Genomic DNA, 7,345 nt, shown 5'->3' with positions numbered 1-7,345 from the left:
GAAAGTATTAAACCAATCCAAATAAACTCGACACATTTTTTTCCAATAGTAAAAAAATGTTCTTTGATATCATAAATCGCAAAGTTGAATGTCAGCCGTAGGTGCGAGCGCTGAGGCAATATACATACAAGAGAATGTGAGTAAAGATAGTTTATTACAATTATTTATGACTAAAAAATAAATTTTTAAACAATTATTCACTATAATTTTCGTGTTAATAAATCAATAAAAAATAAATAACAAATTAATAAATAATGTTTTGGAATTTTATGAACTTTGTTTTTAAAATCTAATTTAATTCAAATTTTGATATCTCTTTAAAATTTTATTTTTTATTATGATTATAGGAGAAAATAATTGTATTAGTGCCAAGAAATCCAATGTAGTCCAGGGAACCAAGGGTTTCCCCTCCAAATTCTTTCGGATAGAACCGATTGACGTGAAACTCGGACTATAAGTAGAAAATAGCTCAAGATACAAAAGTTATATAGTGCCGATGAGCGCGTTTGCCCAGGGAGTGGAAGCCACCCCTGCTAGGGGGTGAAAAATAAAATATTGAAAATAATCCCAGGAATTGAAATTTTTCGATCAATTGTCAATATTTTCTGTGATTGAAAATGTACATTTTTTATTTAAAAAGAGACATTTTTCAGTAGTTTTTCTCGAATAACTCGGAAAGTATACAATCTATGAAAAAAAAAACATCCACGAAGAAAATGAAGCTTATAGAAAAAGAAAAAGATTGAGTTTCTTTCATTTATGTAGGCGCAATAGGTGCTGAGACGTACGGCTGGTTGAAGATAATTTCATGTCCGCCAGAAACTAAATTGGAAGCGTTTAACGTAAAATAACTAGAAAAATTCTATTTTTCAAGGTCCTGAGGCCTTTATGCTCGAAAAAACAAATTTGAGATCCATTGCAAACTTTGTCGGTAATCATAAAAAAAAAGGAAAATTACCGAAAGTTTTGGGTCGTCTAACTTGTTTATTCTAAGAGATAGAAAATCTTATTTTTAATAATATTTCATGGCAAAATTGATATCTTTCACCTGGTGTAAACAGATTTTTAAAATATCGTTGGTAATTTGTTGCACCCTATACGCGGGCAAAAAAAAATTGCCACGAAGCGGGCTATGGCTACAAAAAATTGCTTGTTTTTTCCTCTTTCATGCAATATACTACATGTTGCATGTATCTTTTATATTTATTACATTTTTTACAATTTTGGTATAAAAAATGTAAACATTTTCCTGTTAACGTAGAAATTGTTGTAGGCATGTGTCAACTATAAACAATTTAATAAATATAATGTACTTTTTTTAAGGAAAATACAGATTTTCTTTTCACATTATTATAATATTGGTTTTTTACTTTAGAGAAAACTGAGCCTTCAACATTGTTCTTGCACAAAGTAGCTTACGCTAAATGTAGCACGCTATGAAAACAAATGTGTTTTCCCAGTAATGTCATTATTTAACAAATTGTTGTTATAGTTTATACTGTTGGTTTGAAAAGTGTTACAGTTAACTGTGATTTGAACAACTATAATAGGCATGCTGACAGTAACCAAGAATCACTAAAATTAAGTATTTATCTAATGAAATATAATTCATGGATTATAAAAAACGTATTTATTTTTATATTATGAGCGAGATTGATAATATTTTTGATAAAATAAAACTACAAAATACAGCAAACCGTCATGATAGGTTGAACACCAATCAGAGCAAATTACGTCACATCTATGTAAATGTCATTTTGTGTCATTTGTCTTTGACAATATCCGCAGTATTTATCTTCGTTTAAATATTTTGTGTTTCGCAACTATGAGTTGCTTAGTTTTGTGTTACCAAAATCATAATCAGGAAACGTTAGGTACTTGAAAAGTTTCTAAAAGAAGGAAAGAAAATAAAGCTTAACAACTGCGAGTTAATAAAATACTACGTTTGTGATCAAAATTTTATCCATGCATAAATTGGTGCTAAAATACAAAGAACAGTCCTGCGATACATTTTTAAAAAAACTCGTATTTACTGATGAAGATGTCATGAAAGTTGAAGAAGAGACTTGACCATCATCAAAGTTGTTTTTGGCAGGAGTTAAGTTATGGCAGTGACGGCCTCACGAGCGTTTGAATTTAGTCGGTGCAAAACCAATGATGCAACTCTGATCACGTTAATAATGGGAGGAAAAATGTCAGACGCATCAGCCATGAAACGCGATAGACTGTTGGAGGATGAAGTGAGGAAAACTGTAAATACCTATTTGAGGAAAAAATTTAAAAAATGTGGTATAATGCTTTGCAAAAATTATCCCACGATAGCAGGATCGCCTGATCGAATCTGTGGAGACAATATTATTAAAATTAAATGTACCACGAATATGAGGACTTAAAAATTATGTGGAAAAAGGAAAACCGACCCAGAAGTTTTATGTGCAGATGGCAGCTACAAATGTATTTAACATGACTTCAAAAGGGCTATTTCGATGTAACTGATTGCAACTACAGTACAAATAAAAAAAAATAGAAATAATTAATGTTACATTTGATGACAACTATGTACCAGATTTTCTTAATGTTTTAGTTTCTTCATGGAAAGATAATGTGTATCCATTATTATACTAAAGTACAATTTGAGGGTAAATAAAATGCATATACTATTACTTATGGTATCTTTGTATTTTTATTTAATTAATGAATCTTACACAAAATATTAGCACCTTATATTTACTGTCGACAAACATAGATGTGACATCACGTAGACGCCATGACACCGGCGACCGTTTTTGCGTAAGTTTAAACTTAAAATTAAAGTGTCAATAGTTTTCTACTAAACCTTTTATTTTCTACAGAAATACGATATTTTTTGGAAATAGTAAATACTTCCGAACATCATAGAAGAGTTTTTCAAAATCTGTCATCATGCCTATTTTGAATAATAATAATATTTTCACATATTGAGAAGTGTAATATGTTTGTATTGTACTATCAATGCAATTTCAATTTTGTTCAAGCACTTGCGGAATGTAGAAAACCTTCGCTAATAAAATCGGATGTTGTTAATAAAATAGGTAATGTTAACAGAATTTTAAATTATGTAAATAGGAAAAATGAGCAAAAGATTGAAGTAAACTACAATTTAGAGAAGAATAGTGCAAGAAGGATATTACGAAAAAATGGCTTCAAATGTTATAAGGTGAAAAAAGTGCATCTCTTGAGCTTGAGGGAGGATAATAAACCGAGGAGATTAGGGTGGGGATATAGGTGGTGACAAGAAACAAAGAAGGAAGATCCTTTTATATGCAAAAGAATTCTCTGGTCATATGTGTTTAATTTTTGTAACAATGGATTTTTTAACAGGAAGATTTACTTCAACTGGACGAATCGTAATTTACATTGGCACGGAGAAACTGATATTCTTGATACCAAAATCATAGGACCTTATGATGGTAAACTAATGGGTGTCATATATTGTAGATTCTTAGCTTAAAAGAAGTACATTATTTTCATAAAATTTTTTGTAGTTGGCTTGTTTAAAACAATTTCTACATTAATCTACATTTTTTATACCAAAATTATAAAAAATGTAATAAATATAAAAGATAAAGGCGACATGTAGTACATCGCATAAACGAGGAAAAAACAAGCAATTTTTTGTATTCACAGCCTGGTTCGATGGCATTTTTTTAGTCCGCATAGAGGACGCAGCAAATTAGATAAGATACTTCAAAAATTTGTTTACGCCGGATGAAAGATATCAATTTTGCCATGAAATTTTAAAAAGTTTTCTCTATCCCTTAAAATAAAAAAGTTAGACGGCCCTAAACTTTCAATACTTTTCCTGTTTTTTTATGATTACCTACTCATAAAGTTGGCCATGGATCTCAAATTTTTTTTACAAGCATCAAGGCCTCAAAAAATGTAACAAATAACATATAAAGATTTTTGACGTGTATCGTGTATTAAGAGAGATACTTAGGAGTGGCCCTCTTATATTTGAAAATTTGAAATCATGACTTTCTGCATGAAAAAAATATTAAGAAATAATTATTTTGAATATTACCTAGATTAAAGGAAATTGCGAGAAAGAGTTAGTACAAAAAAAATTATAATTCTTTTTAAATAATTTAAAAGCCATTTTTTTATATTTTGCCAATGGGGGTGGTTTTAAGGGTTAAAACAATGCGATAAATTATAAATGTATTATAAACAGGTAATAGAATTTAATTTATCCTATTTGTACTATCAAATCATTTCAAATTGTTAAAAACTATTTTTTAAACATTTTATCATTAGGGGTAGTTCTTTAAGGGTTGAAATATTAAACTATTGAAAAGATTTCTAGCTATAATATTGAAATGAACACACTGTATCTCAAGAAACGACACCGAGTAATAGCAGAGAAAATTTCATGAAATTATAATGTTGACTCTAAGAAAGATATAAATTACTTTTAAATAAAAATAAAAATCTCCTTTCATAGTTATTTCATATAAAAACTAAAACATTTTCAGTCAAAATTTAACTAATACATTGTAAACGAGAAGCATGTCAAGAAAATAAAGTTTAGGTTCGAAGTAGAAGCATGAAAGTAAAAGAAAAATGCCACAAGAAGGGCCAATTTAACAATTTTACGAATAACTAAACGTTAAATAATCTAGTACAAAAGAAAATTCAAATATTATAGTATCAGAAAACACATAGGCTAGAAGTTTGTTATAAAAATTTGTCATGCAGAATGTCATATAAAAAATTTATTGTAAAATTAGTTTAAGATGTATAAAATTTACTACGCAGTTATAAAATATAAATTACGCCGTAAGTTAATTAAAATAAAATTCGTCGCAATATGTGGGAGAAATTGCGCAGTTAGAAAATAATATCATGGATACGAGTGACCAATTAAAAAGAGACAAATCAGAAGATTTACCTTGTACCGGAAAACAAAAGAGTATCGTTGGGAAGTAAACAAGTGGAAAAGAGAGGTTGGTCCGAGACACTGGTGAGGGGTGCATGTTGTCCTGCTCCCGAAAATAACATCAAAAACAGCAGGAAGCAATCCACTCAGACCCAACAGCCATCTTCAGTGAACGAGTAAAGCTGACAGACCACAACTAATGTGAGGTTAGAGTGACGATCGAAAATTCAGATGCAGAACGAAATAAACGTAAGTCCAGTTGCATAAGCATCAGCGTATTCTCCAAAAACATAAAGTAAAGTGTTGCGAATTTGAACTAAAAACAGTTTGTGAAATAGAAAACTTCAGTTCAAACCATAAACAATTTCAGTGGGTAAAATTAAAAATGACAGTTTTGAACATTTCCTAGTTTAAGAATTAGTTTAGTTTCGATGTTCGTAATATAAGTTAATTTGTTTCATAAAACTTTTAAAACATTAATAATTGGTTAACCAAATACTTTTCATATCATGTTAGATAGAGTTAAGGAATTTCTCCGATATTTAGTCATGTAAAAGTCTATAAAAAAATCTAGTTTCTGTGTTTATCACCATATTGTTCGGAATTTAAAAATTAATACTTAATAAATGTCATATTGTGAAAATAGTTAAAATTTTGCTTTTATTCAATGCTTCTTACAAAAAAATGAATAGTAAAGGTAAATTTAAAATCACATAGAACCGCTTCTCTGAGGTAAGATCTCATGCTATTAATTGAACAAGTGTTTTTGAGGGACAGTGTAGCAATGATCAATAAACATTCCTATCTACACTGTAATAAAATGTACCTACACTGTTAACATTATTCATGCAAGGTAAAGCTGCCGGAGGAGACTTTAGCAAAACAAAGGTAAGAAAGTACAATTCGTCTATATTTGTCATTGTAATTATTAAATTTTATTAAGAGAACCTACAGTCAATGAAAATTTTGAATTAAATACACACAAATAACATTTTACACAACAAAAGGCACCTAAACGAATATTCAAAATTACACAAATAATATTTAATCATTACACAAACAAAAACATAAAAAACAAAATCAAAAATAAAAAATAAAATAAATATTATTATTATAATATATGCGCTATAAAAATATTTCAAAGTCAAAGAAACTATTAATTTTATATTTTTATCATTAAGGGTGATTTGTAAGAGTTGAAACTTTATAAAAATAACGTAAATTATTACCCTCAATATAAAACAATGTTTATTCAATATATACATATATTAAGATATGATTTTAATCTATATACAGGGTGTCCGCAAATTTCACCGACAACGTTTGACTGCATATTCACGACAATAAATAAATACGATCTACGAAAAAAAGTTAAATAAATACTTTTTGGTTTTTGAGTTACAGGCATTCAAAGTTGTCAAAAATAAAACTAATTTAATTAATAACTTCATAACTCTTTTACCAATCGCGTTAAAATTTGGGACATTTATTTGGACCATTATGGCATATTATTTCTTTTAGTTTTAGTCAAATTGATATACTGGGTGATAGTTTTCTCCATCTCCTTTTTTTAGCGGTCAAAACTTTTACAGTAGTCGTATTTTTTTAAACGGGTAGCAACGTTTAAAAGGTCGTTTTATTTAAAAAAAATGTCTCTTGAGAAAATCGCCTACAGAAAGCCATTCTTGATAAAGAAATGGCATTATTTGCAGGTCTGTACGTTTCGGTTTGCGTAGCAGTATCACGGATTTCAAAGTTTTGAGTTCAGTAGGCGATGAAAACAAGATGTTGATTGCTGTGGCTATCAGGTAACATCAATATTGTCGTGTTTCTTTAGGATTCTCATCAACCCACATATGCAAATTCTGAAGTGTCCGCAGTGTATCAAAACAATTCAACATTTTCATAATTTGCATTTGTGGAGTGATGAGAATCCTAAAGAAAGACGACAATAATGACATTACCTGATAACCACAACAATCAACGTCTTGTTTTCATCGCCTACTTAACTCAAATTTTTAAATTCGTCACGAATTTGAAAATTTGCTGCTACGCAAACCGAAACATGCAGACCTGCATGCAATTGTTCTCAAGAATGGCTTCCTCTAGGCGATTTTCTCAAGAGACATTTTTTTTTAAATGACCTTTTTAATGTTGCTGCCCGTTTTAAAAAAATAAGACCACTGTAAAAGTTTTGACCGCTAAAAGGGAGAGGTAACCGGAGAAAACTATCACCCAAGTAGAATAGCTGTGCCGATTCTGCTCCACAATTCAAGATGGCGACTGGAGCTGGATTGGTGTAGCTTTCAGCCGGCTACGTCACATCGGCTGACGTCTGCGCGGTAGAGGTTGATGACCGTTCGTGAAGACTAGAAGTATTATTTATGTATGGATCTATTATTATTAGTAGGGTTGTTGATGATTTTT

The sequence above is a fragment of the Anoplophora glabripennis genome, unplaced genomic scaffold (genome assembly GCF_000390285.2).
Source record: "Anoplophora glabripennis isolate ALB-LARVAE unplaced genomic scaffold, Agla_2.0 scaffold710, whole genome shotgun sequence".
NCBI classification, from domain to species: Eukaryota; Metazoa; Arthropoda; class Insecta; order Coleoptera; family Cerambycidae; genus Anoplophora; species Anoplophora glabripennis.
This window is presented reverse-complemented; position numbering follows the sequence as displayed.